The following is a 21,825-nucleotide window of genomic DNA, read 5'->3' on the forward strand; positions in this document are numbered from 1 at the left end:
AAAATGTCTTTCTAATTTTTATTTCAAAAACTTAACAAAATGTTTTAAAGTATGATAATCATTTATTGCGATCCCGTGTTATAAATAATTGATATGAATAAATTGACATTGTATACAATCTAAAAGTTTTTATGAATGACAGTTGGAAACATAAACTAAATTTATGATGACGTTAAAAAACTAATTTGAAAGAACTTTCAAAGAACATCAATACTTTCATGCAAACAGTGGCGTGCATAGATGTTTTAATCAGAGTTATTCAGAAGAAAGAAGATGGTAAGGTAAAGTATGGTAGGCACTGGTTGTTTTTTTCCTAACAGGTTTACATATTTTAGGCAAATAAAAGTGATACATTGATTTGATTTTGGTATAGAAGGCACTGCTATAACTCGTACTACAAACTTATAAAAGGCATTGAAATGCCCATATTTAGTAGATTTCGCACGGTCATTTAATTTAAAATTCATAATACACTTAAAGAAAAACAACAAAACATGTAGTTGTAAAATTAATTCGCCTCCATTGTATAGTGATTTGTGATCACGACCACTGTACTTAATACAATTAAACTGCGTCAAAAATATCCACTGCTTTCTAGAAGTATTTACCTTAGAATGTTTAGAAAGAGTCCCGGAAGAAAGGGCTCCGAAAGACATCGCCAAAAAGGTGCACCAAAGGAAGCCCTTGAGTCTATGCTCATATAGTTTTAATTTTATATTCTGTTTATTTTTTTATATTTTCTATAGATATATATTTTCTTGTTGAAACTTGTAATATATTTGGAAACAATGTAACATAACAAACACATCACTCAATAAAATTCTCCGGACTAACTAATAAAACTAAATTCGAATTTATTCATCAACATACTCTCCTTCACGAGTGATACATTTTTTCCAACGCGCCTAAAACTATTATCTAACCAAATATTTTGTTTTTTATTTATAGGAAGTATACATTCATAGCAATTTTTTGTCTCAGGTGTCCTTGTACTACCTAAAAATGCCTAAAAATATTTTTCTAGTGGCTAAAATTTTGTAAAGTAATTAAATTATTACCTAAATAAAAAAAGTACCTATCCATGTAAATGCATCGCTCACCCCTTTCAAGAACATCATTTATCAAAAATCGTAAATTTTCAGTTGTGCATGTTTTCGGAATGCTCAGAAAATGTACTACATCCCAGCAAAAGCGATATATTTTTAACTTAATATTTACCCGCTACAGGGCAGAAAGTTTTGTTTTTGCATTTTGAAGAATTGGTATTGTTTAATTATTTTTTTAAATTTACTAAATATTTTTCAAATGGAGAAAAAAACATTCAGGTTTTCCCTAAAAAGATCTGTTGCACAGTAAAAAGTTCAATTGTGGCTTGATATTTATTTTCAATACATTTCATTATATTTTTAAACTTTAAAAACGATCTCCTGAAAAATCGAGTTTTTTGATTTATGACGTTGTTGAAAGGAGTGAGTGACATATCACTTAATCTATATAAATCGTTAGCCATTAACAACCAACTCATTTTTTTAGTCCTTTTTAAATATGTTTTTTTAAAGAATAACGTTAAAGTTGATTTAATGTCGGTATTATACAATTCGATGTCTTTTGATTACATTTATGAGCTATATTAAAAATTAATTAATTACAAATACGATCAATTTCACATTCTGAGGTTATCACGTACCATTATCCAAAATTATTTTTTATAATAATATATATTGTTTTTTTTTTTAATTACCTAACGTCCAAGTGACTCTGAAATCTAGCTACGGCTTATGCAACACCGTTCATCATGTCCCTACTCAGGCTTCAACTTTATAAGTTTTATAGCCCATGCCTACTCGTGAGTGGATTTACTCTTTATGTTAAAAGTAACTATAATTTCATGTAATTCATGAGTGAAAATTCTAGGCAAAAACACTCGCTATAAATACTAAACATATTGTAAATTTGCATTACGACTTATACGGGATATTTTTGTAAGGATTAAGTAGATATCTTCAATGTTTTCTGCGGGTAAAATAAGTCTAATTATACGAGTTTGAACCTTGTGCGAGGGCCGACCCAAAAGTAACAATAAAAAGTAAATTTTACACACTTAATTAAATGAATACGTCAAAATTTCGCCGAAACGTAAAAATCGGGAGACTAAAAACGTCAAAAAAACTTCCAAACATTACCGTTTTTAACCAATTTTTTTTTTATTTTTCGGCTCATAACATGGTACATAAGAGTGTAAATTTTCAAAAAAAATCATTTAATTAAGTGTGTAAAATTTACTTTTTATTGTTAATTTTGGGTCGGCCCTCGTATGTGTGTTTTTGGGTAACGAACGCCTCCTGGCCATGTTTTGTCTGGGACTTGGCAGTTGCAATCAATTAATCATACTTAGAGATGAATAATGATTAATTAATCTTACGAACTTTGTAGACTACTAACGAACGACATGATTTGCAGTACTTACAAGTGGTATTTTGCAGGGTAAACCGCACAGTAACTAGAGGTGTGCCTAATTGATAAATGTTACTTTTTCGGTCACCCGATTGGGATGGTATTCTTTAATTCATTGATTTATATTTCTTTTTTATTATTTTTTATGCTTTTATTTAATAAAGTTACAATATTTTTAATAATTTTATTAATTTATTAGACATCTACTTTTGACAATCTTAAAATTGCTGTTCTCTCCAATAAAGAGACTTAGCTCATGTGCTTGGAGAAGGACTTAGACTCATTGTTCATTCTTTTGAGTGATATAATTTTTATGTATTTTTATAATTATTTTGTGAGATTTTTTTTCGATTTTCACGTATATAAGACATTCGATTCATTTTTAATGATTTTAATATCTTCATTTTTTTTAAAAATATCTCTCCAGCTTATATTTTTGATGTCAAATTGTCAACTATACTAGGAGCTTACATACAATTACGTATGTAATACGAAACCACATTGTGCACTGAATGGCGTGATAAGCATTAAATAATCAAACTAAAAAGCGAATGAAGTACCTACTGCTTTTCAAGTTATTAACTTCGATCTCCCATGTCACAGTAATTGCCTGATTCAGGTAACTTCTTTATTATTATTAAATAATTGTCGATACAAATAATAAAACGTAGAAATTTAACGCATTTTTCACAACAAAACTAAAAAATATGTTTTGTAATATATATATATATATATATATATATATATATATATATATATATATATATATATATATATATATATATATATATATATATATATATATATATATATATATATATATATATATATATATATATATATATATATATATATATATATATATATATATATATATATATATATATATATATATATTTTAATGCATTTAGAATAATTTCTTTAGATTAAAAACACATAAGCATATTCTTTTGGTATTCTGGATCATTATTACAAACACTAAAATCTAAAAATATTTTTTTAAAAATAAATCCTTTTTATAGACAAAAGCATTATATATTAGTTTGGAATAAACATATCTAAATCTATGATATCTGAACTAATAAAAAGACAAAATCCATAAAACTAACTCAAAAAGATCATGGCCAATTATTTTGTAGTTTACCCTGTTTTATTTCTACCATATCGCTTACTCCTTTCAACAACGTCATATATCAAAAAACTTGATTTTTCAGGATATATAAGAATATAATACAATTTATTAAAAATAAATATCAAGCCACTTTTTGAACTTTTTACTGTGCAACAGATCTTTTTAGGTACAACCTGAAGATTTGCTGCATTTGAAAAATATTTAGTATATTTAAAAAAATAATTAAACGATACCTTTTCTTTAAAATGCAAAAACAACACTTTCTTGCCCTGTAGCGGGTAAATAGTAAGCTAAAAATATGCCGCTTTTGCTGGGATATAGTATATTTTCTGGGCATTCCGAAAACACACACAACTGAAAATAGTCGATTTTTTATATATGACGTTGTTGAAAGGAGTAAGCGATATGACTTAATCTCATAATAATTCCATTTACATATCTTATAAATCGGACCGCGTGGCATTAAATGTCGATTTTGGGTAATAATTCCATGAATTATAATCATTGGCTCCACTTGGTTTTCTAGCGTCACAAAATTAGTGATCTGTTTTCAACGAAATTTGTGATTAAGTTATACAAATTAAAAATGAAATACTTTCGTATTTTTACACAACGAGAACGTTTCCAGAAATATTATTATGTACAGTTTTGTAGCCTCTGATAACAAACCACAAAATAATTTGGTAAAGTTAATAGGCACTTACTTGAATACCAAAATGGATTTAACGATTTAAACTCCATTGTAGATTATTTTTCAATTCCCTCAGAATGTTATGAAGATAAAAATATTAATTTGTTTCTATAAAATCATAAAATACCTGGTTATTATTTGTTGAAATTCAACTATAATTCCTAGAAAACATTTTTATTTATTTTAAATCGTCCTAGTATTCAGTTTTTTTGGTCAAAATAAAAAAAAATTAGTCACTTAATTTTTATTTTTCACCTTATAAGTAATACATATTTTTAATGTACCAAAATATCATAAAAAAACAACTCGTTGTGTGTCTTACATTGTTGTTTTTTTTATTCAAATGTATACAATTAAGAGGTAAAGAGCAAATGAAAATACCGGTCATTTGAACCGAATAATTTCCATAATCGGTGATTTCCGTCTTCTTAATGTTAATGGAATCACGAGGATAAGCATGATGTCATTACCCGACGAATCGAAAATAAGATTCGATTTCGTTATCAACTGTTTCAACCTCGATAATACTCGTATAATATTATATTTCCTCAAACATAGCTTTCAAATTTCGCCCGCGACATTCCTGTTTTTAAACCCTTAACTACCGATTGATAAATACCGTTGTGGGGCTTCACAGACCTTACGTTTATGCGATTGTAATGCAAAAAATAGACACGTTTTTACATTGAACTAAGTTGTATTTAAATAACTTCGTTTGTGACATCAATCGTAAAATGACATTCATTTAAAGCTTTCAGTTAAGTGCTGGACCCGTTTTTATTACTTCAAGGTACATTTTTTTTAAACTGTTGACCTTTCAATAACCTATTTCTTTTAAAAATCATATATAAATTTCAAAGAAAACTAAATTATTTCAATACAAAAACGACGTTTTAAGAAATAAAATCAATAACGTCAAATGTTACCTGGGTTTAGAGAAAATTTAGTTGCGACTTATCGAATACTGGGCATTTATTTATTTATTGGAAAACCAACAGAATATTTACAGAAAATAACACTATATATATATATATATATATATATATATATATATATATATATATATATATATATATATATATATATATATATATATATATATATATATGTATATATATATATATATATATATATATATATATATATATATATATATATATATATATATGTATGTATATATATATATATATATATATATATATGTATATATATATATATATATATATATATATATATATATATACATATATATACATACATACTTATATATATATATATATTATTTTTTATTTATTCCAATTCTGTAATACATACAAAATAAACACAATGGTACATATCGTAGGCTCGATCTAAAAATAAATTTTGGTAGGAATTTGTATGCATTTTAGGGATTTTCAATAAAGTTTAGTTTCTGGTCTGTGCTACCGGGACTCTAAAATTGATAAGTGATAAAAGCTCTGGGCAATCTACATAATTATTTTAAATTTAAAGGAAAATAAGGCATTAAGAGGAAAAGGGCGAAAAGAAGATTCGATACATTATTGCGAGAATTTCGTCGAAGTTTCTTTATACTTCGTCCAGTCCAGAACAAACATTATGCCTTCTCCCCAAGTTACATAGTTTAGTTGTGTACAATTTGCATGGTAACTATTTCGCTCGGTCAACTTTCGACAATCACTTCCTATGTATTTACTTGTCGTTGAAGTGTGTAGGTGTAACGTGTAGTCATATAGTCAATGGTCAATTAGAAATGAAACTGAATAATGATTTCCGTCGATTGTTATCTAAAATTGCGATTATAAATGCATTTCGTAATCGAGCAGTTTTTTTAACCACGGTCGATAAAACGTGTCAATATCGATTTGGATTTTTTACCACACCTTTTATTTCGATATTAGTGTCAAATACTAAATACAATGTTTGTATAGCGGCACGTTTCTTAATGGATCAATTTCATGATGTGTTATTATTGGCCAATAAATTGATATAAAAAAATCACAAGACTATCGGTAACATTCTTATTGAAAACTGTAGAAAAGTAAAGGAGATTTTAAGGTTTAAACTTTAGATATTTGAATAAAATGAAAAACGGACACCGCTATACGTCATCAAATTTTACGTCATCGAATGTGTTATGGGGCGTATCCCTTTGTATATCTGCTTTAGAGAGCTGTAATAGTAGTAGTGTGGATTCGTTTCTGAGACGTCATTCGTTACCAACTAGCGAATTTTGCCAAGAGAAAACGATGAATGAAAATATTTATTATATCGGCTGTTATAAACACAAAACGAGTCTAATACAATCCTTTATAGGTTTAGTATGTTAAATTAGATATTCCTCCCATGTGATAAAGATCCATTGGGTTTTATCACTCGGAGGAATGTCTAATTTAACATACTCAACCTATAAAGGATTGTATTAGACTCGTTTTGTGTTTATAACAGCCGATATAATCAGCATTTTCATTCATTATATTCTTTAGCAAAATTCGCCTTCGTAAATACGTTGTTTTCGTAAGTCGGCAACGAATGACGTCACAGAAACGTATCCACGCTACGGCTCTTTAACGCAGATACATAAACGGATACGCCCCATAACACACCCGATAAGGTAAAATTTGATGACGTATAGCGGTCTCCGTTTTTTGTTTTATTCAAATATCTAAAGTTTAAACCTTCATATCTCTCTTACTTCTCTACAGATTTCAATAAGAATGTTACAGATAGTGTTGTGATTTTTCATATTAATTATTTAGCCAATAAACCAAGATCGTGAGAAAAATCCATTCGGACATACTCAAAATGTTCTGTCATTCTTTCTTAGCCAAGTTTGTTTTTGTCGCATGTATATATGGTTAATTTTTGCTTAGGTACAGAGAATGGTTACTGGTTATGGCCGTAGACTGTAGAGTTTATTGTCAGCTTTGGTTAATTACAATGCATCGCGTGTGCGTGCGAATTTGTGTTGGCTCTGCGTAGACTACCAATTTATTAATGACCCCAGCAATTCCCTTCCGTCATGTTTATATTTAGCAAATTGACGAATCGGGCAAAAACTACAAATAACGGAATATCGCAGACAGCCAATTTTGGATCTTCCGATCGAACCGCATTTATAAACAAACTGTATAGTGCATTTTGACATATCGCTCACTCCTTTCAACGTCATATATAAAAAATCTTCAATTTTCAGTTGTGCATGTTTTCGGGATGCCCAGAAAATGAACTATATCCCAGCAAAAGCGGCATATTTTTAACTTAATATTTACCCGCTACAGGCAGAAAGTGTTGTTTTTGCATTTTAAAGAAAAGGTATTGTTTAATTATTTTTTTAAATACACTAAATATTTTTCAAATGGAGAAAAAATCTTCAGGGTTTACCTAAAAAGATCTGTTGCACAGTAAAAAGTTCAATAAGTGGCTTGATATTTATTTTTAATAATTTTTTTTAAATATTTTTAAACTTTAAAAACGATCTCCTGAAAAATCAAGTTTTTTTGATATATGACTTTGTTGAAAGGAGTGAGCGATATCAACAAAGATAAAGAAGAATATGGAACTGTTGGAATATGGATTTGGATTTTCAGGGCTTGTGACTTTATTCTACTCATGATTGACATCCACACTACTCAAATTCTTGGAAATATATAATATATGGTTAAATTTCGAAACATAGTTTGAATCGCTAGAATTTCACCAGAGACATCTATTGGTGAGATGAAAGAAGATTTTTATTGAGCAGAAACTCTTTCATTTGTATGTGAGGTACGAATCCTGAATTATAATCACATACATGAGAAACGCTAGAAAATATCCTTATCATTTTATTATTTAGCTTATAATTTGACCAGTCAATTTATTTACAACATTTTGAGTGTGTCCAAATACTTGTTCAGAAATCTGGGTTTTCTCCATTTAGTAGTTAGAAAAAACTCGTATCTGTAGGAAACCCAGATTTGTGAACAAGTATTTGGACCCATTCAAAATGATGAAACGTATAGTTATCATAACGTAATAAATATAATATTTTTAAAATTGTCGCCTAACAATTTTTTTTTTCAGGTGGTGAACTTAAAAATTGGATCTGTTCAGTGAATTGTTCGATGTAACCAGTGAAACATTGAAGTGTCAGCAAGTTTTGCTGTTAGTGATCCGTTTGTTTTGAATAAGTGTACACTTTTTTTGAAGTGTTGAATCTAATAATAATTTAGTAAACTTCATTTTGTGAGCATTTTTGGAGCCACGCACGTCAGCAATTTTTAAAAATGGGTAAGTTTTTTTACTGCCATACTGTATATATATTTACTAAACTGTACCAACACTGTGTAACATATCGCTCACTCCTTTCAAGAACGTCATAAATCAAAAATCGTCAATTTTCAGTTGTGAATGTTTTTGGAATGCCTAGAAAATGTACTATATCCCAGCAAAAACGGCATATTTTTAACTTAATATTTACCCGCTGCAGGGCAGAAAATGTTGATTTTGCATTTTGAAGAAAAGGTATTGTTTAATTATTTTTTTAAATATACTAAATATTTTTCAAATGGAGAAAAAACCTTCGGGTTTCACCTAAAAAGATCTGTTCCACAGTTAAAAGAACAATAAGTGGCTTGATATTTATTTTTAATACATTGTGTTATATTTTTAAACTTGAAAAACGTTCTCCTGAATAATCTAGTTTTTTGATTTATGACGTTCTTGAAAGGAGTGCGCGATATGTTTTACATACTTGCATGTATATTTGCATAAATATCTTCTTCCTTGCTCCATCCCAACTTATCGTATTTGTATCGTCTTAGGGTCAGCTCTCCTCGTCCTCAGGTTGTAGGTCCTTCTATCATATACAACGTCACGTAGGTCATGCGTTTGAATCATGTTATCTTTCTGTAGCATCCATGAATTTTGGTCTTCCTCTAGATGTCTTTCGAGAAACATCCATGGCGATCGCCTGGTTCACAACATGTTCAGGTTCTCTACGTCCTATGTGCCCATACCATCTCAATTGCCTTTCCTCTACCTTTCTATTGATGTCATTTACACCCAGGCCTTTACGAATTTTATAATAGTTTTATTTTAGTAATAAAAAGTGTTATTTTAGTATTTTAATGTTGATTTTATATTCAAACCTTCATGTTTGACATGGCATACAGTTCATGTCATATCAATAATTAGTATTTCTCTTTTTTATTATAAAATCAAATCAATGATATTTATTTAATGTGTTTAGCACGTTCAATGCGTATAAAATAACGTCATACAGCGGAAATTTTTGAAAACCCACAACTTTTTTCAGAATCAAATTTTACTCTCTATTTAAACATAATAAATAATTGATTTAATTAAAACCGGCTTTGAATCTTTATCTTTGTATTCAACACGACTCCCTTCAACGCATGACCGCAATTTTTGTGTGGACACGGGAGTCGTGTTCGACGCACAGAACGTGTTTGTAAAGAAATACTACGCATTTTTTTGTTCCTAGTTTAAATTACGCTTTTCCTTTCAAATGGTATTGCATTATATAGGGTGTTTTTTTAGAGGTATGCAAATTCAAATTTCCTTCAATAAATTGATGGTGGCACCCACTGTGTGGCACGTTGTGCCATCTTCTTGAAACTACAGCTCTGTCACATCAATGGCATTCAACTGAGGTACGAAGAAATCAGTAATCATGGTTTCCATTGACCTTAACATTCTGGCCGGCATCGTCTTTTAAAAAAATATGAGCTAATGATTCCACCTGCCCATAAATCACACCAAACAGTAACTTTTCATGGACGTAAGGGCATCTCGACAAAGGCTTCTGGGTTTACTCCACTCCGAATTCGGCAATTCCGCTTATTGACATAGCCATTTAACCAAAAATGTGCCTGTCGGTGAATAAAATTTTGCGTTGAGAGAGGATCAAACTAAATGTTCTTTTCGGTCCATTTCTGAAATACGACGCGCATAATTATCATGCAGTCTATTCATGGTGAAATGGCAAAACGCACTGACTACAAAATCAACTGTCAAATTGACAGTCTGTAGAAAAAATGTTAGACAGCTAGACGCACTGGCTAGGAACTACACTTGGATGTCCTGACTCTGGCCAATGTCTGTACACGACGGATTCTCCAGTTCTTTGGACCCGTTGCGCGTGGCAATGAGGATAGCCTGGAATGACTGGTTGTGATCAGTAGCCTGGAGGGGAAGATAGGGAGAGGAAGATCCCGCACGATGGTCCGATCAAGTTAAGGCAGCAGCAGGCACCTCGGTGGTTGGAGCAGTACGTGCAGCGCAGTCAACCGATAACTGGAGAAGAGTCATTGCTTCCACAAGGGTCACAACCATCAGTAATGAGGAATAAGATGCAGAAGAAGAAGATGTACAATGAAACGATGTAATTGTTTAATATATCACACTAAGGACACTAGAAAGGTTATATTAGGGATCTGAAAATAAAATCAGTAATGAGGAATAAGACGGAGAATAAGAAACAATGTTGCTAGTTTAAAAACCAAACCTTTATATTTTTTTAGAAAACACCTGTATTTTCCGGACAAAAAGTTTTGTAGTTACTACATAGTACGTTAAGCTCAAATAACTATCGGTTTTCTTATTACTCTCACTTTCCCAGGAATGATAGAATTGAAGAAAGTCTCTCCAATTACTGGGCATTGTTCGCTAGTCGTCTTGCACTTCTTTGTGTCGTCAACCTTCGTGACAGTGTCTTATGTCTTCTCTTTAAGCGCACTATCCCATTGTTTTACTTAGAATGCGTTCAGATCACATTTCTTCCAGATTAACTGGTTGCGTGCGAAGACAGCGTAGATTACAAGATGGCTGACGGAGACTTCTGCATTCTCATACTCGATAACATGGCAAACTTTACACTGAATATAATATTTTCAAATACAATAAACCCCAATATAGTTTATAGTGATTGTAAAACTAAGTTATATTTTAATTTTAAAATGGAATATCACAAAGTTATTGCTTCAAATATAAATTATACAATAAACCCCATTTAACTTTCTACTAGGGCAATTGTCAGCGGCTTTCGTTGATAATTGTACTATATTACATGTTACGTTATTGAAATCAAATCTCTAGCCAATTTTTTAAATCACAAAATGTATTCTGTATTTGCAGCTTCATAATACCATACATACTTACAAATATACTTGTATGTATACTTTAATATACTTGAATGCCTAGGTAATTATACTTTTAATAAAATTTTAAAGTATATTTTATATACACACTTTCTATTTATTGTTTCGGCATTCACTTTATTCATGAATAAACTATAAATACAACACTTGTTTCATTACCACTTATTATATTTTGACGACTAGTTTCGGAAGCTACATATGCCATTATCTTCGGGTTTGAATATAAACTCGTAGATGATAAACTCGTAGAGGTTATATTCAAACCCGTAGTTGGAATGGTCTGTAGCTTTCGAAAGTAGTCTTTAAAATATAATACTCAAGTGAAAAAAAAAACAAGTGTTTTACTTACAATTTTATTACGCAGTTTCGACATGGGAAACCTAAAATAAAAAATATAAACTACTTTTCAAAATGCGGATCAATCTATTTTTAAGTTGGTAACATTTTAAAGATTTTTATAGTCACTAAAGATTTTTATAGCACTTCTAACCATTCAATACTACTACATATCATATCGTTTGGTATCATAGAGTGAAATGAAGTATTTTTACGTTGACAAACATGTAGTTTGACATTTGCGCGTATAGCATTTAGGATTTAAATTCTTATCTGAAAAAAATATGTACGAGTATATTACGATTTTTAAAGATTTCAAAATAAGTTTTTAAAAATACATAGGCTAAGTACGTATATGGAGTTTCAGATCGATTTGCATTATGATGAAAGAAAGTCTGTCAAAAATGGGATAATTTTGGACAGTAATTCGATTCCTCACTGCCAAACTCCATAAAACATTTCATCAATTGATTCAGCGGTAACTTTGTGGTAATATCTATCTATTTTTAATTGAAGTTTTCCTTGGTAGATACCACTATTTCTTAAAATATATTTTGACACGTGTTTTGATGCATTTCTCATAATTTTCAAACACAGTGTGCAAAATTATAAGAAATAGTAGTATTTACAAAGTAAAACTTAAATTAAAAATCCGTTAACGATATTAATAACGATTGAAAGACCCTTTCCCCTCAATGTAGTTAAAAATGCCATAAAAAATCGAAATACTTGTTTCAAATTTTATTTTTACATATTGTTAATAATAAAATACAATTGAGTAGACTCTAAAATAAGTGTTTGATTTTAATATTTAATATTTGATACAAAGGTAATTACAATTATCTCAACAACATCCACTACATACAATTTCTGCTTATTTTTTCAACGAAATGACCTTAGGGCGTAATTTTCGTCATAAAATTTAGGGATCTATGTAATTTTAGATTTATATAGTAAATTATCTGAGCGCGGATGTGTATCATTGATTCGTGATATCAGTATTTTACGTCCATAAAAAGTAATGGTCCGATTGTATTGTAATATTTTTTGTACGATTGTGCAACAAAATGTAAAATAACGCCATCGACAATTATGCAACAACATAGTTGCTAAGTGGTTATATTAGTAGTTAATTATTTAAACCGTATTTTTAAATGTTGATTTATAAAATTCCCTCCCTTCGACTATTTTTAATTTTTATGTTAGCAAAATTATTTTGTTGATGCGAAGTCTGTACGCGACTGGCTCGAGAAGCCACGCGTGTTTTCCACGCACAATTTTTTAAATGTATTCAGAAATTGGCAAATAAATATATTTTTTATGCTTTGAGATATCGCTCACTCCTTTCAACAATGTCATATATCAAAAATCGTCAATTTTCAGCTGTGCGTGTTTTCAGAATGCCCAGAAAAAGTACTATATCCCAGCAAAAACGGCATATTTTTAACTTAATATTTACCCGCTACAGAGAGTGTTGTTTTTGCATTTTGAAGAAAATGTATTGTTTAATTTTTTTTAAATATACTAAATATTTTTCAAATGGAGAAAAAACCTTCAGGTTTTACCTAAAAAGATCTTTTGCACAGTAAAAAGTTCAATAGTGGCTTGATATTTATTTTTAATACATTTCATTATATTTTTAAACTTTAAAAACGATCTCCGTTGTTGATAAAAACGTTGTTGAAAGGTGTGAGCGATATGGTATTTTTTTCGTAGAACATCATATCCAATTAAAAAAATAAGATAATTACTAGGATGATAGATATATTTTTATCCCCTGCGTGTAATTAATACCCGTGTCCATGATACGTACGTGTCGTGACGTGATGCGTGAACACGAACATGGTAGCAGACTGCCGCCACAGCGTGAGAATACCAGAGGAATATAAAAACTAGGAAGTATAATGGAATCTAAACTTCATAATTGGCACGAAACTAGATAATAGAGAGAAAGAGAAAGCGGCACATTATCTGTGGTATTCGAGCGATAAAAAACAGCGAGAATTCCGAAACTACTTTTCTTACCTACTTATATAAGTAACGAATTTTAACTCTTTCCACTATCAAGGTCTCATACTTGTGCTACTCACTAACAGCTTTTTTTCTTAAAATCTATGCCTTAATGGCAGAATTAAAAACGAAGATATAAGAAAATAAAGTAAACCTGAACAAGCGATAGTTGAAAATATTAAGAAGAGTTCTTTAAGGTAGGTGGTATGGACATACGGAGTGAATGGATAACGAGAGAATGACTAAAAAATATATGTGACAAATGTGAGCCAAATAGTCAAAAAAGACTTGGCACGATCAGATTAATCAGAACCTAAAATCTGGTGGTGTCAAAAGTCTGCGTAATCGTAGGGCATGCATGGCATGACAGATGTATGGATGTGAAGGAAGCGACGAGTGTATGTCAGGATAGACTAGTTTGGCGTTCTATCCTCTCTGCCTACCTTTGCAGAGAAACAGCGCGATGGTAGTAGTAGTAGTTATATAGGAATTTCTTTGATTACTTCTTGTAGTATTCTCTCAGCTTTACGAATAGTGTTTTGTTATCTCACGCAGAATGTATTCGTGAAACACGTGGAAGGCTAGCCGAGCTTCAGTGCTTGAAGCGACTGGATGGGCAATACAACGTGGAAGCCATACCATTCATTGCATAATTAAATTTACAGACACCGTTTAGATGGGATTTCATTTATTGTTTACCTTGCTTATTATGTATAAGGTTTATAGATCATTTAGTGGATTTTTGTTTCTTCTTACTAAATAAAGTTGTATAATTAAAATGTAACTTTGTTTTAAAATCACTAAAAATATGTTATTATAACTTAATTATAATGTCTACCGGTTTCGAAGCTAACCGCTTCTTTATCAAGACTGATTGATTAATTAATCAGTCTTGATAAAGAAGCGGTTGGCTTGGAAACCGGAAGACATTATAATTAAGTTAAAATAAAATATTATTAGTGATTTTAAAACAAAGTTGCATTTTAATTATAAAATACAAAATCACAAAGTTCGTGCTTTAAATACAAATTATAAATAAAGATGTTTTATTTTGATTGTGTACAAATACTTCTACACAAATCTGGATTATCTCTAATTATAGGAGTTATTTTTCATATTGTTTTTTGACATCTCAACATAGATGAAGAGGAATGTGGAAGAAAGTGTCTTAAGCGAAAATTCTAGTGATTCAAGCACAATGTTTCGAAATTGGATCATATATGTATATAGAACTTCCAAGAATTTGAGTAGTGTGGTTGTCAATCATGGGTAGAATTGGTGAATGTTACACGTGTGTATAGTTATCACTTAAACCAGCCTATGACGATCGTAAGCCCCGTAAATGCCCAGACTTCCATATTCTTCATCATTTATGTTAAGATGTCAAAAAAATGGTTATAGTTCATTAGGTGGATTTTTGTTTCTTCTTACTAAAGAAGATATTTTATTCAATTCTGTGTTGGGAATAGGATGGATTATCTAGTGTGGGCCAGTCAGGAACTTCTCAGTATTTGCTAATTGCTGGGAGGTAACCACTTAAAACTCCTCAGGTAGACTGTTGACCGTCATCAACAAACCTTCTCTCCCACTATAAGAGGGTTCGGCATTTTGTGTCCTAGCTTGGTTTACAGATACCGTTTATATATGGTAGACATATATCTGCCTCCGTAGTGTAAAAGGCAGCACGCTCGGCTACCGTACAGGAGGTCCCGGGTTCGATTCCCAGGGGGGTCAAATAATTATACGTATTTTTTTCACTGTAATATTTATTCAATACTACCTGAAGCGAATGGCTGATCACTTTTTCTTCATGTGGTAACGATCAAGATGATACTGCGTTTATATTTGCTGTGCCCTATGCGCCTTTGGGTTCGGATGACGGTTTGAAAAAGATAAAGAAGATATGTTGTGTTATTATATAATAATGTGTATTCATAATGTAATGCTGCCCCTTTGTTTATCGAAAAACGGGTTTAGCAAATAAATTAATTGAATGGCATTTTTTTAATGGCTTCGGATGTCTCGGCTGGCATTTTGATTTGAGTTTATTAACATTAATACGGTATTTTATTTACGTTCATGTTTTCACTAATCTAGCAATAGTCGTAATTTTAAACGGACAAGAGATGACATAACTTATGAAATAATTTGCATTTTAATCGTGAATATTGAGAAATATGCCTTTCATCCGTCCGAAGGAAATAAATAAGGTATTTTTTGTTGATCCAGTAACGATGTTTCTTGTAAGAAATTATTATAAACCTGACTACCTAACTAACCATCACGCCGCTTCTTCGCAGGGGTAGGCAGAGAGAAAAGAACGGCACATTAATCTGTCTTTGCAATCATTCTTCGCGTTTTCCACATTCTGATCACTATTTTTTTAAGAAAATAGAAATTTTCGTATTTTTATTATTTACACAAATATTTCAATTTCATACTATTTCTGTGAGCCAAAGGGGTTCATTATTAGAGAAAGGTATTAAATTGTGGTAGAGTGGGTTCGAACCGAGGAACTCTGACTCAAGAGTCCGCGACACTAACCACGAGACCACAACCCGACACATATTTAGAATATATATATTGAATTTTTTATTTTTATTTTTTAAGGCCTAGATCTCAAGCATTCGAATCACAACGCGCTCGGCTCGGCACAAAGGGCTAGACGTGTGTTCACTCTCATTAAAAAAACATATGTACTGTTTATTGGAATTTAACTTTTTTTTTAGAAAATAAATACATTGAAAAAAATTTTTTTACACCTTTCAATAACTCTTTTCTTTTCAAAATTATATATTTATTTCGAAAAAATCTTATTTTTCGATACAAAAACGTTGTTTAAAGAAAAAAATCAATTACGTCAAATTTTAGAGAAAATAAAGTTTCAATTTTACGTACATTGAGCCTTAAAAAAATATACATTTGAAAGCTATCCCACGGCATGCCCAGATCTGATACAGAAGCAAAATTCAAGGCTTCCTGACTGCAAAATTTCCTGACAGATTTTCTAAAAAACGTCAAATTTCAATTTGTTATTCTTTTTAAAAAAAATGAGCATGAACACACGTCAGCGTGGCCGAGCGCGTTGTGATTTCAGCGCTCGAGATCTAGGCCTTAAGCGTTAATATTGCAAGTAAAAAGGTGAGTTAATACCAACTATTATTCGCCTTTCTGTCCCACTTTAAGCACTGACGCGCGCCCAGGAAATATCCTTGATGTGTCGGCCAACAGGTTTTTGGCATCCGCGAACCTGACGATGCGAGATTCATTGTGCGCCTTTTTTATGGGCTTCGCGGCCAACTTAGTGCCGTACTTCATTATTGTATAATATGTACAGGAATCCGACACGTAACCGGCCAATTGGAATGGTGATTAGGGCCCTCGGACGCTCGTACGGACGCTCGTACGGGGGTGTGGAGCAGGCGGACTTACAAGACGGCACTGCTATCCTACAATACATTACTCTTGTGTTACTACAAAGAGAATAAACTAAACAACTGATCATCACGTTGCTTCCTGCAGGGGTTGGCAGAGAGAATAGAACGCTACACCCCTGTCTTCTTAAAAAATTCTTCGCCTGTTGATTGGCGCATCTTCTCATACATAAAGCGCTTGTGCACTGTCCGGTTTTGACCAAGAGTTGATGAGATCAAGAGAGTTAATGAGTCAATGATCATGATTTAATTTTATGAAAATTGTAAAATGTTTATATTCTTCATTTTTCTCTCTTTTTTGTGTGTATATTAGGTTAAAATGGTTTTAAAAAGGTATTAAAAAAGAACTCCACCGACAAGACACGCAAGGTGGCTTGGTAGGTCTCTGCAAATTAAAAAAAATGTTTAAAATTGTGATTTAAATAAATGTATACAATTTATGTTAATGTTAATACGACAAATTCTTAGTTTGCTTTTAATAAGGTTCATGCTTCAAAAATATTGTTCACACGATGAATACGTAGAGTCGAACAGCTTCCTGCGGATTAGGACGGTCATACAATTTTACGGCCTGAAGTAGTGTTTGTTGTTTTGAAATTTGAGAGATCGATCGAGTAGTCACGGAACATCGAGAATTGAAGCCGACCACTAAATACTGAGTGTGGTTAGCCACAAATTCCGCGGAAAACATTTACTATAGTTACGCCTTCCGCAACCCAAAACACATGGGTGTTTGAAATATCGGTCTTAAGGATTTATTCAATAATCACGATTTTCTTCAAATAACTATATATCATTTTCTCATCGAATGGATTAATACCAAGATGTGTGATTATTGGCTTAAAAATGAATATGAAAAATCACAAGACTATCGGTGACATTCCTATTGAAATCTGTAGAGAACTGGGAGAGATATGAAGGTTTAAACTTTAGATATTTGAATAAAACGAAAAACGTGCGTTTGCATACGTCATCAAATTTCAAAGTTTTATGACGTCATATGGTTTATTGTCTATGGTTTATAGAGCTGTAACAGTAGTAGTGTCGATTGTTTGCTTACCACTACACTACCATTTGTATTATACAAATATGAGGGGAGGGGGGAAGTGGGAGGGTGGACCATAGACATCAACAAATCGGGCCGCCAATAATTTAGCAATTAAACCAACATTAAAATAATTCCACCGTTTCTGTGACGTCATTCATTGCCAACTTATGAAAATAACGATTTTTCGAAGGCGAATTTTCCAAAAGAAAATGATTAATGAAAATTTTAATTATATCGGATGTTATAAACACAAAACGAGTCTAATACAATCCTTTATAGGTTGAGTATGTTAAATTAGATTTTCCTCCCGAGTAATAAAGATCCATTGAGGAATTTACCGTCATAATAACATGTCTGTTACTTCCGTATGTTTGGAATTATCACGTTTTTGCCATTTGAAAAAAAAATATTGAGACGATCATAAAATTCAAATAAACAAAATTATTCACAACATTTTTAGTGTATCCAAATACTTGTTTACAAAAATGGGATCTTGCACACAAATAAAAGCGTCTGTGCTTTCTTGATACAATCATAGATGGCTGTTGTGAACTCAATCACGTAACGTCACGAGATTAATCCCAGAACGTCACAAATATGTATGACTTTCTGCATTTGAGTAGTTTGGTTGTCAATCATGTGTAGAATTGCGAATGTTGAGAATTGCGAATACGTGTGTGATCACTTATGCTTATGATAGGTCGTAAGCCCGGTTAATACCCATACTTTCGTATTCTTCTTCATCTATATTGAAATGTCAAAAAAGTAAAAGTCATTATCTGATCGATATTTTGTTTGGAAACAGATATTTTGTTGTTGTAATAATTTTTATTCACAGTCTTTTGGCATGATGGCGGTGTTGTTAAAAAATGCAATCATTAACCTTACACGCCCTTCAGAATCTTTAAAATATTTTTAAGGGACCTTATTTTTATTCATATAAGTAAGCATAACTAATAATATCTTTCCTTCCATCGATTAATTTAAATTTTGTACCAAAATAAAACATCAAACTCTGGTGGAGAATGGAATAAAACCCCATAAAACGTCTATAAAAATAATAAAGCCAAATGGTAAATATAAAATAAATATCATATTACCCATAACAACTTAGTAGCTAGCCGTTATCTTGTCTGTACCGTTTACTCCATGGCGATATCCGGAGTTAATGTTTATCTGCGAGAACGGTTCATGATCATCCGACTGGTTCCCCTTTCTCTATAATGTCATATCGCTCACTCCTTTCAACAACGTCATATATCAAAAATCGACAATTTTAAGTTGTGCATGTTTTCGGAATGCCCAGAAAATGTACTATATCCCAGTTAAAGCGGCATATTTTTAACTTAATATTTACCTGCTACAGGGCAGAAAGTGTTGTTTTTTCATTTTGAAGAAAAGGTATTGTTTAATTATTTTTTTAAATATACTAAATATTTTTCAAATGGAGAAAAAACCTTCAGGTTTTACCTAAAAAGATCTGTTGCATAGTAAAAAGTTCAATAAGTGGCTTGATATTTATTTTTAATACATTTCATTATATTCTTAAACTTTAAAAACGATCTCCTGAAAAATCAAGTTTTTTGATGTTGTTGAAAGGAGTGAGCGATGTGTTATGTGAACTGTTATCATAATGACTACGAGTTAAGCGTACACACTTGCTGTTTAGGTACTACGTAGTGCCTACCCTACACTGTCATTCGTGTGTTACTCAAATAAGTAATCACATCATACTAATTAAAATAATAAAATACATGTGGAGCCGATAAACACAACTAAGTTTGGAGTAAAGTCCTTGCAATATATTTCCTATATTCAAATTAACCAGCTGCCTGACATGACGCTGGTTAAATACCTGAGGGCCACAACGTAAAAAATTAAAACCTTTATTTAAAAAATGATCGTCAACATTTTCACAATCGAAAATTTTCATAATCGACAGTCTCTACTTTAAGAGGCTTGTTTGCAGGTAGGATAGCATAGTAAGAATAGGGAAGGTAAATGTGAAAAATACATCACAAACACCCAGACCAATTTAAAATAAATCTTTCTTGAATTTATAATAAAAATTAAATAAATAAATAAAAACAAGAAACAGCTCCTACCCCCTCTTCAACCTTCAACGTCCCAAAGACCCAACTCTAAAATTTAGAATTAGCTTCTCATACGGTGTTTAAAAATGATGTGGAATGCAACGAAACACGTGTCACAGTAGATTTTAAGAAATAGTGGTATTTACTAAGTAAAACTTAAATTAAAAATGGATAGATTTTACCTCAAAGTAACTGCCGAATCAATAAATGAATCTATTTGTATTTATAAGTCCGATCCAATAAGGAAGCAAAAATTTAGTTGGAAAGACAGTGATTATATGTATACACATATATGTATGTTTTATATAAATATATTTTATATAAATATACATACTAATGTATGTTTTATACAAAACATACATTAGTATCTATCACTCATACCTGTGCAAATTTTTAAATACATTCCATCAGAAAACAAGTTTTTTTTCAAATGTCGATAACGCCTAGAATCATTCAAGTATATCTCCACATAGTTTTCATAGTGTTTAAAATTGAAATATTATAATGAGTTGCCCCCATTTCAATAATGATATTGTCAACCTGTTCGCATGGAACGTGCATGTGTATAGTACACACCTTAAATTGGTAGTATATGTGAAGTATGTTGGCAACATTTACGATGACACTGCTAATATTATTACGACTATTACCACCGGCTGCGCCCTTTCTCGAACGGCGCATATTATGTAGCCGTTATTGCAGAATAGGTACCTACCTATTGATTTATCGTTGTGATTACATGGGATTTGGATGTTTCGTGACCTGGCAATACTAGACTAGGGATGCCATATAAAATAGAACGTTTTAAATTTAAATTGAAAAGAATGTACCGAAAATGAAGACATCTACCGATTCATATATATTTTTTTATATTCCAACACTACTTAGTTTGAATATATTTATTCGTAACAATATTAGTATATTTTTTATTATTATTATTATACTCAATATTTAAAGCATTTACTTTGTGTTTAGTCATTTTTACGTTTTCTTAATTTTTTTTACTAAAATGTTAGTAATGTTAGTATATAACCACTCACCGAGATTTTTTGTCTATCGGTTTCAAGACGTATTCGTCTTTTCGTCAGGACAATCACTACAACAGCATGCAAACAATACTACACGTCATTACCATATCATAATATATTATCTACATATTATATAGTTATAAATGTGTGAATAGTGCTATGGTACGTGGTGACATGGTAACGTATAGTATTGTTCGCATCCTGTTGTGGTGATTATCCTGACGAAGAGACGCGTACGTCTCGAAACCGGTCACTAACATTTTTGTAAAAAAAATACATAAAAGTAATATTTTTATTTTATTATTTGATTGCACTTTAACACCGAATTTATCTACTGGTCACCTTAGTAATAATTTTTATTTTTAAAAGAGAAATACTTGAGTTTTTATTATTTACAAAAGTACTTAAATTTCATACTTTTTTGTGAGCCTGAGCGGCT

At 31.2% G+C, this 21,825-nt stretch overlaps 1 protein-coding gene across 2 annotated transcripts in view; it reads left to right on the forward strand.

The window, feature by feature from the left end:
- Nucleotides 1-21,825, forward strand: part of LOC148309635 (cytospin-A-like) — a 148,102-nt gene that overhangs the window by 3,751 nt on the left and 122,526 nt on the right. For both annotated transcript variants that reach the window (XM_088259620.1, XM_088259628.1), the window contains exon 2: nucleotides 8,340-8,546. The gene's annotated coding sequence lies outside the window, so the exon portion shown is untranslated. The remainder of the gene's footprint in view (nucleotides 1-8,339; nucleotides 8,547-21,825) is intronic.

This window comes from Brachycentrus maculatus, unplaced genomic scaffold (genome assembly GCF_059751285.1).
Source record: "Brachycentrus maculatus isolate JH-2025_06_01 unplaced genomic scaffold, ASM5975128v1 h1tg000119l, whole genome shotgun sequence".
NCBI lineage: Eukaryota > Metazoa > Arthropoda > Insecta > Trichoptera > Brachycentridae > Brachycentrus > Brachycentrus maculatus.